The sequence below is a fragment of the Melopsittacus undulatus genome, chromosome 6, assembly GCF_012275295.1.
Source record: "Melopsittacus undulatus isolate bMelUnd1 chromosome 6, bMelUnd1.mat.Z, whole genome shotgun sequence".
NCBI classification, from domain to species: Eukaryota; Metazoa; Chordata; class Aves; order Psittaciformes; family Psittaculidae; genus Melopsittacus; species Melopsittacus undulatus.
The window spans coordinates 21,634,807-21,654,479 of record NC_047532.1 but is presented as its reverse complement, the minus strand read 5'-3'; the positions used below and the strand labels follow the sequence as shown (position 1 = coordinate 21,654,479).

The 19,673-nt window shown below is 37.0% G+C and overlaps 1 protein-coding gene across 8 annotated transcripts in view; it reads left to right on the top strand.

Annotated features, from left to right (window-relative positions):
* Nucleotides 1-19,673, top strand: part of ZZZ3 (zinc finger ZZ-type containing 3) — a 61,650-nt gene that overhangs the window by 821 nt on the left and 41,156 nt on the right. The window lies entirely within an intron of this gene.

Here is a 19,673-nt window from a genome sequence, read left to right as displayed (position 1 = left end):
CCTTGTGCTCTCCACAGGAGCGCAGGCGGCGCGGACTGGGCCGTGTCCCGTTGCTCTCTCCGTGCTCCCCCGCCGCCTCAGCTCTCTCGTCCGGGGCCCGCCAGCCACGGGTGGTGCCAGGCAGAGCCCTCTCGTGTGCCCCTGGATTGTCCCCCGCTGTCCTGCCTTATCTATCGGTTCAGGACAGGGGGCCCAGCTTCCCCGCGCTGACTTGGCTGTGCTCTTGCAGACTTGCAGACTTGAGTCTGGCTGCTCAGTGCTCTCGCATCTTCCACTCTGTGTTAACATCCAGAGGTGCCTGGGCCATATCCTCGATGAACGTGTGCAGCCCTGGGCCATACCCTTGCCCCCCACAAGCACTTTACAGTGTTTCGGCTGTCTTGGCTTGCTTTTCACGCCTGTCCTGTGCTGTTGCTTCTGTACCCATTCAGGTTCCTGCCGTTGAACCCAAGCTGCTCCTGCCCTACAGAATGCTGATATTTGAGGATACAGGGTTCCAAAAAGAGAGATATTTAACATCCCAAGTCTGATCTCTCTTGAGGCTATATGTCCCATTATGTCCCGGACTTTTAAAATGCATTTCTCTTCTGTACTTGGAAAAATAATTCTAGAAGTATCCCAGTGTCCCAGCTCAGCAATATCCCCTTTGTCTCCTAGTCCTGATCTCTCTTAAGGGAGAGCATGTGGTTCTGCTTCTTATGATGTCTTGTCATCCCTGATTATTCAGGAGCGCTGGCAATTTTTGTGGTCTTGGAGTGTAACTCTGTGTTTTACTAATCTGCTTTTAGGCTGCCACATAACTCGTACAGAATTTCTATAAAAGAGTATGTTACTTAGTCTTTGAAGTCCCAAGCTTTATTTTGGAAGCATGTTCACAGTTATTATTAAATAACTGTAGTAGCTCTTCAGTGGTTGTACACATATTTGAATGTTTCCCATTGATATTTTAATTATTCCTGTACTAATAACACAGTGATCATTTATTGAGACTTTTAAGGTGAAGCTCTGAGTGTACTCTGTATTTCAGATTAAATGCCAATTTGGGTAACCTCTTGAGCATATGTTTTTTGGGTATATTTCTAACTTATGGTTAAATATTATGCTTCTGCCCCTCTTAGCTGCTACAAGGGATGGTAATACAGTAGGAGCTGGTAGGTTTGGTGTTAGCAAGTATAAATTTATAGGAAATAAGTTGACAAATTACTGTTGCTGTGTGTTTTCAAGTATCTTTTAATCTTACTGTACTTGCAGATTAATAGTATTAGTATTTGCTTAATTGGAATTGGAAAAGAGTTCATTTAATGTAAAAATTACGGTGTGTGTTAAACAGTAGGAGTGGAAAATGCAGTTCTTTTGAAGTAAAGAGTATGTGGTAAAATATCAGGTGAAATTTTCACCCAGTTGAGCTCACTCACAAAACTCCCATTGCCTTAGAAGGGGTTAGCAGTTAGTAATTTACTTCATCCTGTGACTTCTAGCAAGTCGTTCAGAACCTGAAGAACTTGGGTTGCAGGCTTTCTTCAGCATTGCCATGCTTATTACATAAGGACATTCTTGAATTTACACTAAGTTGTTTTTTTTTTTTTGTGAAGGCGTGTTAGAGGTACAACTCTGTGTCAGTGAGGAGCAGCAATTATGATCTAAAATTGAAATATTGTTGATAATTTGTGTTTAATTATTTAGTCCACTATAGGTAGTTGTTGCAATTCTCAGTTGTACCGCTATTAACTGAGACAATTTTTCCTTTGCATTGCATATTCCGTGTGTATAATTACTAAGAGATAAGCTGTATTAAATAGCTTAGTTATTAAGCTATTTATTAATGAAGTTCTGTGATATATTTTGTCTCATAATTTTTAACATTTCTGGAAAATGAGAAATGGCAAATTGGATTTTTGAGCTCAGTGTTATTACAGATTTAATGTCAAAAATATCTAGCTCTCTATTTCACAAAATTTGGGAATGTATCCTAGTATGGGCTTCTGTTTCGCAGCTGAACAGCATGTGGTTGCTCTGATATTTATCAGTTTTTAACATACTTACATAGTGAGATTCCAGTCTGCTCTTCATAGTTTCATACAGAATGAAGGCCTTATTCTCAAAATATTTCTGAGGGACTTAAAGATTTTTATTTTTTACTTCTGGTTCTTCCAGCTCATTCTGGGTACTTGGATTAGGTTGACTTCTGGTCAGTAAGAGTTATCTTGTAGACACAAGGTGGAGAGGCTTGGGAAGTTGGAACAGAAGGCCTTGCAGTCTGCCCTACTTCCAATTACGTTTCTTTTTCTTTCTTTCTTTCTTTCTTTCTTTCTTTCTTTCTTTCTTTCTTTCTTTCTTTCTTTCTTTCTTTCTTTCTTTCTTTCTTTCTTTCTTTCTTTCTTTCTTTCTTTCTTTCTTTCTTTCTTTCTTTCTTTCTTTCTTTCTTTCTTTCTTTCTTTCTTTCTTTCTTTCTTTCTTTCTTTCTTTCTTTCTTTCTCTTTCTTTCTTTCTCTTTCTTTCTTTCTCTCTCTCTCTTTCTTTCTTTCTTTCTTTCTTTCTTTCTTTCTTTCTTTCTTTCTTTCTTTCTTTCTTTTTTTAAATTAGTCTGTCACGTTTGAAAACCTCTCTTTGAAGTCTTTAGGGTTGATCTACTGGGGTAGGATTAGTTTTTGGTGTTTCTGGAAATTAAAGTCTTTCTGGGAACTAATAATACGGGTTTCCCTGCTCATAAAGAACAAGACTCACAGGAGAGAACTTATTTCTCAAGTATTCAGCACTTCCTTATAGCCATAGAATTACATTGTGCTTGCAGTTCTAGAGATGCAGTACTGTAAGACCTGTTGTTCTATTTCTTTAGGGTTGGTTTAAACATACTTAGATTATTCCAGACAGATATTTGTAGAACTTGTCCTTAAACACCTTGAACAAGAAAAATTTTGCTGCCTCTGTAGGCGGGAGTGAAGTTGCAGAAAGCGGGATACTTTCTCACTTCTGTAGTGAGAAAGGTGGGTTTTTTTAGTTTCCAAATTCAGTGTTCTTTGCTTTAAGTCAAGCTGCTGATTATAAAAACTTGCTTCTGGTAAACTTTACACTCTTAACACTTAAGAGTATATTGTTCTCCTTTTAAGAGCATTGTAAATACAGTTTCTAGTTGAACACCTGCCTTGGTTGTAGAAGAACCATCATGACAGTTTGTTTTAGTTTCGTGAAAACCGCTGCTGGAATAACTCATAAAACAAGAAATGCAAAGCTGAAAAATAAATAGTATTCAGTGCTCTCTTTCTTACTGAACAGTTTTTCAAACAAGAAGACTTAAAAAAAACCCTCTGATTAAGTGCAGCTTTGTAATCAAAACATTTGGGTTTGGAGCATAGTAGGTTGGTAATTTTTACAGTTTGTGTTCAAAATTTATGTATTAGTTAACAGTTTGTGTTTAACTACTCTCCCTTATGCAGGCAATTGTCATACAAGAGTTTTTTATCTCTTCAGACAAAAAGCTTAGTAACTTACAATAACTGTTCTTTAAAGTTACTGTAATGTTTTGATGCTTATAATGAATTAAGTTAAATGTAGAAATACGAAAAGGTCAGCTAGTCCAATCCTCTGCACTTTGGAAGTGTACAGAGATCATTCCCTCTGATGACAGTTACTCTTTTTTGTTGCTTGTTTCAGCTGCAGTTAAAGTTTTACCTGATACTCAATTTAAATATTTCTGCTTTGCATTAAGCTGATTGCTTTGTCTCTTGTTGCTTCAGAAATCAGTTGATTCTCCTTATAGCAATTCTGTATCTGTTAGACTGCCATCAGCTGCTCTCCATTTTTTCTGGTCTGTTGAACTTCATCATAGGACATACAAATATGAATGTTGGCAAGATAGACAATTTGATTGTTGAAGATTTTAAAGATGTTTTTATTCAGTCTTAAATACAGTTTTGATTAGTGAGTGAACATGGTGCCAGACAAACTAGAGTTAAAAAGGGTAAAAGCTTACCTTTCAAAGCATATGTCAGTAGTAGAGCAGTGGGATTTTGTCCATTTTGGCTGTGTCATAAGGAAGATGTCATTTATGTCCCCAAAATGCAGTGGTATGAACCTTTTTAAAACACTTAATTTGAAAATTTAGAAGTCAAAAGAAAAGATTCGTCACTCTGAGGGTGGTGAGACACTGGGACAGGTGCCCTGGAGAAGCTGTGGCTGCCCCATCCCTGACAGTGTTAAGGTCCAGGTTGGATGGGGATTTGTCCAACCTGGTTTAGTGGATGGGGGATGGAACCTTTCCAACCCGAACCATTCTGTGATTCTTGAGAGTATGCCCATTGGTACATAAATGGTAAAACATCCTGCATTTTGTTGTTGTATTCATGTATGCATGCTCATAAGATCTGAATTTTTCAGAGCTAGTATTTTTTTTTTTTTTGTGACTTGAATTGTCTTGATAGTATTTCTGGTATAGGAAAGAAAAACAGGGAGATAGCCCAAATTCAAAATTGGAGGAGCTATGTAATTGGGTTACTGTGCCACATACAAATACATTAAAGGGGGAGGAGAGTGGTAGGGCCTCCCCTGTATATTTGTGTTTGAAAGATACTCTGTCTGTACAGTAGTGTTAGGAATTTTATCTCCACAGTTAAAGAATCTAGAAACAATAAAAATAGATACTGTCAGAGAAGATTTGCCATGCTGGTTAATTACCTAATTAAAGGCCTTAAGGATATTTCACACTGAAGGCATGAATTGAGTGGAATTGTGCAGGTGTACTTTCTGAATTTAATCCTGTTTAGTATTTCAGTTTGTGACCTGGAAAGCAGATTTACTAACTGCTGGACGGTGCAAATCTTGGAGGGAATACAGGCATTAGAGCATGAAATGCTTGTGACAAATTGGATGAATGGTCTGAACTACATGGGATGCAGTTCAGTAAAAAGAAACACAAAATAATATGCTTGGGTAGCAACAATAAACTCATATGAGAAGCAGCTGGGTGGGTGGCAGTTCTGCAAATAAGCAGCGGTATCACAAAATGAACACAAAGGAGTCATGACAGTTCTATATAAAAAAAAAGTCATACTGGGATATATGAACAGGATTGCGTGTAAGATATGAAATTCGCCTGTGGTACTCATCACAAGGCTGCAGATGATGTACTGTTTCCATTTTGGTTACTCCAAACAGATTTGGACCAACTGAAGAGTGGAGAAGAGTTGCAGTAATGACCTTTAAGGAAGAACTGAAAGAATTGCACTTGTTTAGTATATTACAGAGGTGGGGATATAATAATAAGCTTCAATTATGCTAAAGGTTGCTTCAGAGAAGAATGTAATAAACTGTTCTCTTCAGGTAGGATAAGAAATTATGGTCCTAAGAGCACAAAAGGAAGTTTTGATGTTAGGAAAAACTTCCCAGCTCTATGGACAGGTAATCACAAGTTTAAATATCTGAGAGAAGTAAGAGATATCTGTTGTTGAAAGTGCTGTAGAAAAGGTTAAATAACCTCCTTTTAGAGGTGGTTTATGTATAGCTGATCTATCCTTGGCAGGGAGTTAGGATGACTTGTCAGCATTAGGTCTCTCCACATTTTTATGATTTTTTGTAATTTTGTTGTAATTTAAACAACAAAGCTTGATGGTCCAGAAAAAAAATCAATAATGTGTCAGTTTGTAAGATATAGGGGTTTCTTAAAAAAATACATATTTTTTATAAAGCATTTTTATAGCCTTCTATAACAATATTGAAGATAACTTTGATAAGAGTCTTCTTTGTGAATTTAATATCTTTGACTAACCGTTATGTGTTTGGAGTTGTTTTTATGATCCAATAGAAATAAATTGACCCAGAGTCAAGAGTCTTTCAAGAAGACTTTGTTGAAGAGAGGCAAAGTTTAAAAGATTAAGTCTGGGAAAGCAGGGAATCAGGTGTGTTCCAGTTGCTGAGACAGAGCAAATCATGTGACTTCACCTTCTTTCTGTAGAATAGAGTCAACAGTTACTATCTGTGATATGTATTCTGAGGGATAATCGTTGCATATAAAATATCTTCACATTCCTGAAGGGTTTGTTATATAAATACAAAGTTATTTAAAATTGGTTTGTGTTCCATGAATTAGAAATACATTTTAGTCTTTCATGCTCATTACTATGTAATAGTCATAATACTGAAAAGCCTAAACAGAAATGTAGTCTTTCTACTACATATACTGGTGCAGTTTTGAACAGAGTTTATCCTGTGAGATTTTTAAAGTGATTTAAAAATACTTTATTAAATTGGAAGAATTAACCTGGACACAAATGAGGTGTTAAAGCTTTTTAAGGTTAAAAGTACTAGACAGTTTGATAAAGCTGTTTTGAACCACATTCAGTTTACTTACTTTTTCTGTTCAAAATCAACTGCTGACATTACATGTGATCTTGTTCAAGCTTTTCTGATCTTTGACAAAGCTGCCCTGGGCTTAGTGAGAAATGAAGGATAAGCTCTGTGTCATATAGTATGTGCTCTGTAATTAGAAAAAGGGTTAAAGTGAAACAAATTCAATCACATTCTCAACATTTAAAAAGGGTTTAGAGGATTTAGATAAAATAATGCTTCCAGTCTATTACTGCTTAATTGTAATCAGGTTTTTTAGGACATTTTACATCTCACCAATGATATGGATTAAATTTTAGGGGTATCATCATTCTGTTGTAATTTATGGGAAATTGTCACTAAACCATTGAGAAGTGTTGGTAACTGCATAGCTCTGGTTTTAAATCCTGATACAGTGTTTGTCTCTAGTTGCAACTGCAGCAAGACATACATTGGAAGTTAATTCTTAATGGTTTTGTACACTTCAGTTAAATAGCTCTGATCTCAAAGCTGCTAATGAGAATCCTGTTTCTAAAGATCAATTCTAAGTAACAATACAGACACTGTTGACTATGTTAGAATTATGTCAGAAAAGAAATTTGTTCCTTTCCTCAAATATTTTAAGTCTTCCAGGGATTTTACTTCTATTTATCGCTGTAGTACAGAGGCATTTTTGTAGAGTGTGATAAAGGGGTCACAGTATTTTGTGCAGTAAGGGCACAAAGGCTTAAGTCGTAGGTAGAGACAGATGTACCTATTACCTAAGCTCCACCTGAAGAGCTGAAACTGAGGAGAAATTGTCAGAACTGTGTGAAAAAGGCAATTTTAACCTGGAGTTGGAGAAGTGTTTCTTGCAGAGTGGACTGGGGGAGTCTATAGGCGGTAATTGACTGTAAGTCTTGGAGTGGGAATCTGTTAACGTTCCAATAAATGCTGGAGTTTGTTTGCTTTTTAAAATTTATTTTCCAAGTGCATGAAATTCCTTTGGCAACTTTGAAAATAGTATTTTGTTAATGATTCTAACATTAAAATATGTTGATACATGTTTTCCACCCATTACCTTTTTACTGGTTAGATACACTTGATTATACTGCTTTTGTTAGTAACTGCTCTGCTAAATTGTCACTTGAAAAGATTTGACAATATTTTGGTGCTTTGCTATGTTGCCAGCACTGTTCTTCGGGTATTTCCTCAAAAGCTAGGCTTCAGGAAAAAGGAAGCTAACCAGATATTCTTAGATATTTTCAATCCTAAGTCTGCAACTTCATGGGTTTTTTTTTGTGTCAACTTTCTGGAAATTCTGCTATATCCACTGCACTGCAGAAAAATGCAGGAAGACTGAAGAAACCATTATTCACAGTATCATTGTGGAGGCTGCAGCAGTAATTGAAAAGTGCAATTACTTGTCATACATGCTTGCATAGTTTCAAGAAAGCAGTTTCTAACAGAACAAAGTGTAGTTACGTCATTTCTCATCAGTGAGGTCAGCTGAGAATTTCTCTGGATCAATTGGGAATCCACTGATCCTTTGTTAAGAGGATTCCTAAGATACTTCACATGGAAAAGGTTCTGCCCATGGCTGCCACCTCACAGCCAGTGCTGCAAAGGACATTGAGAAACATTTACTCTTTGTCTGATGTCCTAGTGCAAGCAAAGCTCACCCTCCCACCCTAAAGTGAAGTCTTTTTCAGATTTCTTTTCTGACTTCACAGATGATTTCAAGACTTTTTAGGTACTAAGTTTTATCTCCGAGTAGTCCTTGAAATGTAGTTTTGAGATCTTAGTTGCTGAACCAAAGAGACTTTTGCAAATCCTCAAGAATCCTCTGTATTTTATTTTCATAAGTGGATTGCTTTATGGAGTAGAGTTTGCTGTCAGGACCACTTAAATTATCCAAGTCTATAAATGTGAAGGAACAGATTTATTGATGTTAAGATCTAGGCAGTCTTTTGTTGTTGTTTTATGACCACCCCTCAAAAAAACCCCAAACTAACAACAAACCACACTTACAATATAAGTAAACCATTTCTTGTTAATATTTTTTTATTTCAGTTAGGTCACTCATGATCTGAAAATATCCCTGGTTAATTACAGCCTGGAAGTGGTTTTATTGAAACTTGCTCTATAGCATGAGGGGGTTTGGTACTTTTCTTTTTCCTCTTACCAAAATCCTGATGTAGAGAGTGAATCTTTTGCAGGGATATGGGGCTAAAGACAGGCCAGTTAGTGTCATATTATCCAGTGTGACATGTCATTGATTTTTTCCACTTGAAGGGTAACTCAGGTGATCAGACCTTTGTATCCTGCTGTTAGGATATAGCTCATGATTGAATTTAGTTGCAGGTAGATCAGCTGCCTTTTAAATTGTTGCTAGATTGTTTTATGTCTGCATGTACTTGGCCTAAGAAATTCTCCCAAAGAAACTGTGCCAAAAGGTCAGGAGATTCTCCATGAGAAAGAGGAGAGCTATGGAAAGGCAGGCTTACTGTGTAATTCTTGGTACCATTTTCAGTTTTGATTCGTGTGTCACTATAGCTTTGTTCTATGACTTGTACTAAATAATCATGTGGATGATTCTTCACATTCCATCCTTTATTTCAGTACACCTGATTTACAGAAGTAGGGTGAGCTAGAAACTAAGTCCTGTTTGCTTATCCTCCCTTAAATGTGTCCTTTACTACGTGTGGGTTCTGTTATAGCTTCCCTAATCCATTAGCTCTTGCTACTGCTTTGATACAGAAGTTTGCTTTTCTTATATGTAGAAGTTAACTTGTGTTGAAGTCTGGACAACTATTTCTTTTTGACCTTCTCTGACTATATTTTCCATATTGAGAAAATGTCAAAAAGAGCCTAAGGGTCTGAATCCGTAACAAATCAGAAGATAGGTGGTCCAATTTTTTTCTCCTCTGATGCCTTTTTTGTGCCTCAGGTTCTGTCAGTGAAGACTTGCATCAACTGCATATCAGATTTTCAGTAGTATTCTAACAGTTTTGTATTTGAGTGAAGAGTAAAACAGACTGAAAATAAAGTAAACCAGGTAATATTGTGACCTCTGCTTTGCAGAAGCAGGCATGGAAGAATGTTTACACAAGGAGTTCACAATTCCAGTATAATACAGGTTATAGCTGGACAATAGAGGTAGATGGAAACATTTAAGATGCTTAAATTATTTCTTGTTCATCAGTTATAAAATATTTTTATCATCCTCATGGAAGGTTAACGTTCCAGGTTAAGAGAAGTAACTGTGCTTCTTAGAAAACAAGAGAGCCAGAGAGCATCTCAGGAGAGCCTGAGAGTAAGGCTTCCTATTACAGCCAACCTGATCCAGTGACTGTCACCAAAATACAGAGTTGTGACTCCCACTTTCCACTGGCACATGTGCTCATTTGACCATGACAGTAAGCCTGTTTAGGGAGCTAAACCAGCAGAAAAATAATGGCTCTTTTGTAGGGATCTCTATTTTCTAAATCAGCTTATTGTGAGATTGGATTGAATACTAAAGCAGATGCGTGGGAAAAATCAAGATGATGCACCTGAGAATTACCAGGAGTGGGATTGTTCTTCTTTGTAGATTAAATCACTTAACAGTAAAATGAAACCTCACCTGGGAAGTCTTGTTGGAAAATTAAAGAGGAATGCTTGAAGACTCACCAGAATGTGAATCAACCCTGTTGATAAGGAGTGAGGTGATAGCTAGGCGTGGTGTGGTTTTTGATGTGTTAGAAAAGTATAGGGATGGTGGTGCCTTGAACAAATCAGTAATCTAAGGAAATGCTCTTTGGAGAAGTATCTAAATGGATACCAGTGGAGCAGGGGTAGAGGAAAGAGCATTGCAGTAATTAGGATGCAAAATACTGAGATCCTCATGAGAGGTACCCACTTGGGATAACAGTGGAAACCTTTTCAGCTGACTCCTGAAAGCAGGTTCAGATGTTAAAAAAGGTGTTTATTATTGGATCTTTGCAACCTTCATTGCCAGCGAACATGTAACCTTCAACATAGGTACAACATACTAGCAACAACGTACTTATTATTGTGTTAACTCACACATGGATTTGCAAGGATAATCCAAACGGTATGCATGCAGAACAGGAAGTAGTGCCATTGTAGCTGGCACATGATTTGATTTAAGAGGGAGATTTTTTGTCAAAATAGGCAGGTATTTAAAATGTTAGAAGATGGCCAGTTAATTTCAGTCAATGTTAATTTCAATCAGATGCTTATAGAGTAGTGATAATAAAATTATTTCAGTAATGGAAGTAAAAAAAAAGTCTATTCTGATACTATTCTAGAGATAACACAAATCTGACTCAAGAGAGTGGTGAAATCAAAAGCCATTAGAGTTGTAGAAGGATCTCACAAAACAGAATGGATGGATGATAAAACAGAACCAGAAGCTTATTTTCAGAAATGTGAAGTAATGCATAAGAATAAAATAACTTAATGCAAAAAACACCAACCCTGACTTTAAATCAGCTGTTACTGCTCAGGAAAGGGTTCTGACAGACATTTTTGTACCAACATCAACTCAGTTTTCACTAGCTGTCAAAAATAAAAAAAGCACTGAGTATTATTAGAAAGGGGGCATAACACAAAACATTACTATTCTGTGGTAAAAATCCATTACATACATAGGCTGTGCTTTGAATATGATTATCCTGCAGTGATCTGTCTTCTAGACTTAGTACAGAAAAAGTCAACAAGAATAATCAAATGTTTGGGATGGTTTCTGTATGTGGAATACCGAGAAGATAAACCAAATAAAATAGCCGGTAATCCTGGGAGTGCACAGCAAAGGTATGTCCTCAGGTCTGCCGTGCCATACTTAGTCACCGTATTTCAGTATTTTCATTGTTTCTAAGTACAGCAAAACTAATTTTTAAAGGGGAGTGGGGGGAACCTTATGTTTGGTATTTATTTTATTTCCCCCCCCCCCGGTTACCAAGAAAGGAATTTGTGTAAGTGCTTATTGCCCGAGGAGAGATAATATATCATTAAGTGATGAGGGCTTTGTGTAGTCAAGATACAGCAAAGGCTGCTTAGGGGCTATATTCTTACTGTATTTGTTTTTCTTTTATGGTTACAGTGTTATGCTGTGGTTAATACAGTTGTTCATAGCTGAGTAATTTAATTACATATTTTTATATAGAAATTTTAGATATTCTCTAAACGGACTTCCATTTCTTGGTAATATTTTAGAAGAGGTTAAACAGTTTTATGGATGGCAAGTAAATTACATTTGTTAAGCTAATCCTTACTTAATACTTGATGTCAGCTCTTCCTAAGTAAGGAATGAGCATAGTGCTTGGTTTGACATACCACTGTTAAAATTCCTTAGAATAGTTTGAAAAAACTGTGCCTTAGAAAGGGTGAGTAAAGCTTTTTTAAGACATCACTGGCAAACTGTAAGTGATTTAGTCTTAAAAAAGCTATGTAGTCTTCTGCTTGATATCTTTGTAAATGCAGATGTTCCTATGACTGTCAAAGTGAATGAATGTGATTTCTTATTTTTTAACCGCTTTCATTGATTATTTTCATACTGTAAAGATTACAGAGTGTGCATATGGCAAACTGAGAAAGCTACTGGCCAAATTGGTTTTGGTCTTGTAAGAAATAAACATGTGGAGTAATCAGATCTCTGAATCTCTGTAACTGAATGTTTCAGTGGGATAAAAATCGGAAAAAAATCCATTTTACATGATATCTGTGTAAGTCAATATGAAAAGCCGTAGTAAATAACTTAGATGTTTAGTCTAAGTTCTACCTAATGACTAGATTAGAAGTTTTGAAATGTGTTTTCATTTGATACAGCATGTGTCCAACCTGGTGTGCATTTCAGAGGCAAAGCCCCTGCTTGTGGAGAGTAAGAACTCAACTGCAAGTGCAGATTTTATACTGCTATGTTGGGTTAGCCATTTAGGAAACTAACTGAGCTCGGCAATCTGCTCATGTTTGCTTAGAATAGGTATGGAAACTGTGTAATTCACACTCTCTGACCCAGCTTCTGGCAGCTCCTTCCTGTTGCCTGAATCTGTGATAAAATATGCTGAAGGTAGATGGTAGCTCTCTTTTCCTTTGTTCTTCTGCTTTGAGAAATTCTCTAGTGGCTGCCCCTGGAACTTGAATAGCCTTTTAATGTTCCATCAGTCCCTTTACATCCTGTTACAGGGTAATTGCAATGAATGGTAGGATGAACATCTCTTTATTTTTTTGAAAGAGATATTATTGAGAATTTTACCATAGCCAGACATGTATTTTTATATAAAAGGTAAAATGTTCTAAATGTTATTTGTATTGAAATATGGCCACAGTTTGCACTGTATTATTGAATTAATAACTGCTGAAGTATAAAATCAGTGAAATATTATTGTAGTTACGCTGTCAGGGTCTGACTGGAGAAAAACTCCAGTGCCGGACCCTGTTTCAGTTTGTGATCCCAAGAGTGAAATTAAGACACAAACAAGGTCAGGTACCATAATTGGACAGTTTGTTTATTACAAAAAGACAGTTACTGTAAAAAAGGGAAATTATTGTAATAAAGGGGATAGTGATAGGACAGATTGGAAAAAAGATAGAAAATGAAGCAAGAATTTGGGATGCAGAGAGGGAGAGAGAGAGATGCTTATCACTGTGGATCCAGCGGTGTCCTGGGGATCCATTTTCACCATCGTTGGTGGTGGGAGTTCTTCAGGGTTTGTAGTCTTGTAGTATCAGAGCAGAGTGTCCCCCAGGAGTCTGTTGTCAGTGTATATCCTCAGGGAGGCGTCCTTCTGGAGTCCCTTTGAAGGTACCCGTTTTGGCCATGTTTTACTCTCCATTTTATCAGGAGTTGGGGGGAGTACTTCTGTTCTTCCTGGTGGACCAGTTTTTCTGGTCTTGCAGCCAAGTGCAAACACACAGGTGTCTGCAGCAATTCTTGAGATAATGGACAGCAATTCCTCACACCAGTAATGGATGGAAGAGTCTTATCAGCTCTTTCTCATTCATCCCTCAGGCAATGGATTGTGGAGTCCCAATTCAGCTTCTCACTCACTTCTCCCAGGCAATGGATGGAAGAGTCTTATCACAACTCCCCCCACACAGTCTCAGAGACACTGATTGGTGAAGTCCTATTTCAATTCCTCACACCAATCCTTGAGACAATGGAAGGAAGAGTCTTAGCTCTTTTCCCAGTCATCCCTCAGGCAGTGGATGGTGGAGTCCCATCTCAGCTTCTCCTACCAATCTTTGAGACAGTGGACAGTGGACTCTGATTTCAGATCAGTCTCTCACAGGATCATGCTATTGTCTAGAGACAAAGGCTAAAAGTCAAAACTGTGAGAAAGTGCTTTGATTTTAGAAAATTAAAATGAGAAAAAGCAAGATGCTATTTAAAAACCTTAAGTTTCATATGTTCTATAAGGGTAGACACAACCACAAATATACACCTAGGTTATTAGTACTGAGTGTATCCATTTGAAACATATATGATATTGTAGTTGAAAAGGCATACTTTGTTTATGCAGTAGCTTTCTATCCTTGATAAAAATGATGATTTTTTTAATTTATTTTTATAAAACAAAAACAGTTGAAAGCAGTAAAGAAAAAAACGAAGTGGCTGTGAGAGTTGCTTTTCTAACCTTTCAGCCATTCTTTTGCTAGGTTATGGGTCCTTATACCCTTTTGTAAAAATGAAAAAATGGCAGTTCTCTTTTACAAACACATTGGTGGGATAGCTCGAATGCTAAAAAATTATGAGAGCTCAAGGGATGACACGGAAAAATCATGGCAGAGAAATCCATTAAAATTTAGTAAATAGATAGAAATCACATATGACTTAAGAGAACCCTGGGCTAAAAGTAATTGGATCCTGGAAAGGTATTGTTTGCAGCAGCTCTTCCCTAGCCATCTGCTTATGGCTGCTGACTGGATAGACCTTTAGTCTGACTCAGTCTGAGAAAAGAGGTTTGAAGTTAATAAAGTTTAAAATAATTGATTTGCTTTTAAAGTTAATAGGGAAGAAATTTTGAAAATGGATAAGCAACGTATAAAGGGAGTTGTGTGTATGTGCATAGGCGACAGATGTTCCTGTGCTTAGTAATAGGTAAGTCCTTTTTATATGTAGTGCAACATCTCAGTGTCTGGAGCAAGAAACATATTTAGAAAGTGCTTGATAAAGTATTCAGCAAGTGGGAAGGGATAACAGAGTCAGAATGAATTTCTCACTTTGTGGGCAGTTGTTCATTTTATGCTTGAACAATGAGCATAGTTTTGGAAGTAAATTGCCTCATGTTGGTGCAGGAAATCAAACTGAGTACTGCAAAACAACCCTAAATAATAGTAATGTCAAGCAGAATACATGGGTATTCCTTGTCTCACAAATTTGAGTGAAGAAAACAAAAAGAGAAGCATGCAGAGGCTAAAACTGTAATTGTATTTTTGCAATGTGTTGCCAGGTTAATTGTGGGTTAGTATAACAGTGTAAAATCTCAGAAGTACTTTGGAATGCATTTTAAATCTATAAAATATGTATATTCAACAAGTTGTTAAGATACCTGGTGAAGAAAGAACTGATGAGTAGTTGTACTGTGTGTGAAAATTTTTTCTCTTCTGGCTGAATCTTTCAAAATAATCAATTTGTGACTTTGAAAGATTAAGAAGGTGTGAATTAGTCTGGTCTGAGTTTTTACTATGCCAGGGGCTTTAGAAACTGCAAAACTTATAAGAAAACCTACATCTAAATGAAAAATACAAGTGGAGCAAGGGTAAGTTATCTGTAAGTGGTCATAAGAAAACCAAAGACTTGTAGTTATGGTAGAAAAAAAAAAAAAAACCCAAACATCTTTTTCCTGTGGTTTTTGCAGGTGACAATGGCGTTTTATTCGATGTTCAAATGAAAAACATGTTCATATTGGGAAAATAAGCAGTAACTAGAAGGCTGAGATTTTAAATGTAAATGCAGGCCAAACAGAACTTTCTTTGTGTTTCCAGTTAGTACTGTAAGCATGGGCAAGGCAGAACACAGAAAACCCAGGAAACGAAATCAGTATGTTGTTTATCAGAGTGTACTAGCTTACAAAGACCTTCTGAGCAGAGCAAGAGAAGAAAGCAAAGTAGCAATCAAGCAAAACAAATTTATACATGATATATACATAGTCCTATTTGAATTATACATATATATATATATATACACACTAGAATGAAAAAGGAAAATAGACTAGCATTGTACTGTTAAATCAAGGAAATTCTGGCCAGCTGTCCTATCTGGATATTTGGATAGAGACAGAAGCAGCTAGAAAAAGTAGTGTACTAATTGAACTGGGACCACTCTTATAATAAGCTTGCTTTTGTCTTTTTAAAATCAAGACCTCTATTACCAGTAAGGATGCTGTAATTAAAAGGAAAGGTGTGTGATAATGTTTGTATTGTAAGTTTTGTTCTCTGTGCCTGGAGACAGATCAGCAATCAAACAGAAGGTGGCTGGCATGATTACTTTAAGAGTTTTTTGAAAATGCAGTTGCTAATGCACTTAAAACACCTTCAATAGTTGCCAGTTAAAACTACAGGAATCCAAGTAGACTGAAATATGCATAGTGGTCTTCTTATTCAGAACACTGAAATACAGACTGAACAAAGAGTGAGAACGTTGAACTATAGAGTGGTATGAAAATTCTCTGTTAATAAGCTCAGTGTCAGTTGCATGGCAGAATCTGGAAAGAATCTAAGAATAAATTGTAAGACATTTGTAAGTGCTGATACCTCCAGTTCTGTCAGGACTCATGAGAAGGTTTCTGTCTGTCTTGAAGTACCATGGAGGAGACAGGTTCATCCTTGGTGTAGGTGCTGACATCCAGCTTATGGAGCAGGAGAGAACATGCTCAGAACTGCCTTGAAAGACTGTGCAATGGCAAAGCTGTCATCTGTGGCTAACTGTAGCAGTAGTGTGGTGGATTAGACCAAATGTCAAAAAAGAGAGAATGAGAATAGACAATATCCTGTATGGAAGGCTGGATCAAAAAGTAGGGATGGGTGTTTTTGCCACAAATCAGTATTTTAAAAACTGCAGTGACTTTGAGGTTCTAACATTGAGGTATATCAATAAACATTTCAACAGCTGTAGAACCTCAGACTGTTTCTGCAAAAAAAAATAGATGTTTCTGTGCTGGCTATGTGCCAGAAACTTGATTGGGTGAAATGAAGTCAGTTGTGCTATACAATTTTATTAATATATCAAAGGCAGTCATAACACAGCCACATGAGCATAAAAGAGCTCATAAAAATAGCTGCCAATTAAAAAGTGATGTAAGGCAAGGTTGGCCTTGATCTTAATGGTCTTTTCCAACTTAAATGATTCTATGATTTTATGATAGCAGACTGAGGTTAAAGCACAGTTTGTTTTATAAGCTAGTCTGTTACTTTTCAGAGCCCCCAGCATCTGAGAACATGTATGTTAGGTTGTGGGGTGAATGGTGCTACAATTCTGTATCCAGTATCAGCTCATGTGGCAAGGGATGCCTGTAATTCTGGGAGCATGAAAATGTATCTGGTCAGAAGATTGCGTGATTCTAAGACACAGCAGTTAGTTTCTTTTATTCATAGATACCAGAATAGCTCTGGATTCTCTCTGCGCCCCTAGTGTGTCCAGAATGCATGTTAAGTATTTAGAACCATAATTTAGATCAAGCTTAGGCAAGAAGGTGTCCCTCTATTTGTTTACCATTATCATGAATAACATTTGGACCCCTTGCCCAATTTAGCAGCCTCCCTAAATTTAGCTGGGAGTGAAGATCTCAGAAGTGTAGAGTTTGTAGCCTTCATCAAAGTTGGAGTCCCCTTTTATGGGAACTGTTGCTTGCCTCATGCTCCCGTTTTCCAAACTGTCTGGTATTTGCCTTAGTACCCATGCGACAGGTGCATCCTATGCAGAATCACAGAATCCCAAGGGCTGGAAGGGACCTCGAAAGATCATCTAGCCCAACCCCCCTGCAAGAGCAGGGAAACCTAGAGTACATCACACAGGAACTTGTCCTGGTGTGTGTATGTAGTGCTGCTCATCTTGTACATCACTGTTTGTCATTATGATAGCCTTCTGAGGCTTATGTAATTGTGCATGTTAAAAGGTATATTAATTGGTGTATTTCAGATGCATGCCTTTGACTGAAAAATCATCTGGGATAAAAATACGTTTTATACAGTACTGCATACAGTTTGCACATTACAGTGTACTTCAGAGCAGCATGTTTGCAGTCAGTTCCAAAAGTAAATCGGGTAGAGTCTTCTACAAAGATTTTTTATCTTGGAGCTTATAAGAAAGTAAAGGAGCACTGTTTCCCTTCATCAGCCTTGTATTCATGTGTAAGCTGTTAGCAGAGTTAAGTACTTGATGACCCCTTACAACTGCAGCCTACTTGTAGGAAGAAAGAAATGTCTTTTTATGTTTGATAATTTCTGAATACTGCAATAACAATTAGGAAATTAATATTTGTTTCCTATTTATTGGTATGCAGTTATGTTTAGGTATTATTAAGAGATTAAATGTGCTGGAGTCTATTCTGCTAGAACAGCATTTTGATGAATGCTTAACTCTAACCAAGTTAGTGTAATTAATTTTATGAGCTTTTTCAAGAACCTGTGTGATTTAATGTATCTCAAAGATGTTAATCACATGTTTTGGTAATCCTGTACAGGATATTATTCTTTGGATAACAGCAAAGCTATTTAAGTAGCTGAATGGTTTCTCATGAAGAAAGTGTATTATTTTAGAGTGGGACTTTCACCTAGGATGATGTAGTGGAGTCGGTAGGTGGGGTGAGAAGGATGCAGAATGATGGCCAATGTGTGAGGTTAAGTGTGAATTATTTTAATGGGACATAGAAGTTATTTGCATAGTTTTTTTTTTTAGTTTTCTTGATAAGTTGACTGTTGTCTGATAGAATTATTTTCTTGACTGATTAGTAAGTTAAGTAGGGCTGTTCAGTTAAGGCTACTGTCTTTTTCATGCTAAATGCACTTTGTATTAAATGACTTTGTATTAAACTGAACTTTTTTGTATATTTCTAAGAAGTTAAGATGAAGCAGTACTAGATGGTGTGTTGAAGTGTAGACTGTAGTTTATTGTTCCTAAGGCTGTGGTACCACCTTACAAAGTTCACATCTTTGTCTTTGGTCCTGACCACATAATCCCACTCTTCTGATACAATATGTTGTCCTATATGACCCACATGAAAAATTGATCCATCTGGACCCATCTGAAAAGAAAAAAAGGTGATGTCTTCACTTCAGACGTATTTGTAGATTCACTTCATAGCATAGTTCCACAAGTATTTGTGTTGACAAAGTTGTCACAAATATTTGTGGCAGATTGGGTGCTCTGTTGATGTGTATAGATTAGTTGTGATTAGGTAAAATCCCAGATTCTGCCTGTCTGCTTCTTCCAGTTATTCACAGTTCTAGTTTCCCTATTTCGCAGTAGGGATCTTTCTGTCTCCCAGAAGTTTATCAGGATTTCCAGCCTGTCTCTTTCTCCAGTCAGCATCCACTCATTTTGCTAATGTAGCTGCTCTCCTTAGGTATTTGTTCATGTTTAGCATTCCCTGTAGCCTGCCTTCATCACAGTTCCACCAGGATTTCTGTTCTTAAATGCTTGTCTATCCCAAAGTCTAATTTCTTATTACAAAACATGGAGGTAGAAAAACTTCAAGAAGTCAGATGTGTCTTAAGCACTAAGAGACTTTTAAAAGAATTCCATATTTGTGCACAGAAATGACTAATTATTTTGACTGAGAATTGAGGGGGAAAGGCAGCAGGGTGGGAGTATCAGTCTGAGGCAGATGCTTCAATGTATGATTTCAGTGTAAACTCTAATTTCACCAAGATGGAAGAAACTGAAAGCAGTTTCAGAAACTGAAATACATACAGGAGTTATCTGTATGGAGAAAAAAAAATTGGTAAGTGGTTACTTTTCTGGAGTTCTGCTGTACAGTTACAGTTTTATAGTTCATATTTAGTTTTATATTGCAACTTCATCTTGGAATGTTTGGCTGGAAAAGGGGTGATGCTTCTTTCATGCCCATCCTCCCAATAAATTTCCTCATAGATATCCCAGAAGAGTGACAAGTATCAGTGCAGGCAGATGATTTGATAACGTGCTGCTGCCTGGAAGGGATACAAAGGAATGGATGTACGTTGCTTGTCATTCTCATATCACTTGCTGGTTTGGCCTTTATTTTGTGGTTTTAGAGAAAGAGGAGTTAGTGTAAGACGCGATGGAGAGGAGGAGGTTAAGCTTTTGTTTTCATGCATCCTATTATTTCAGTACCAGTTTCAGCTTACTTGTCCATTACATTCCTCCCTTCCCCCCCCCAAAGAACTAGAAA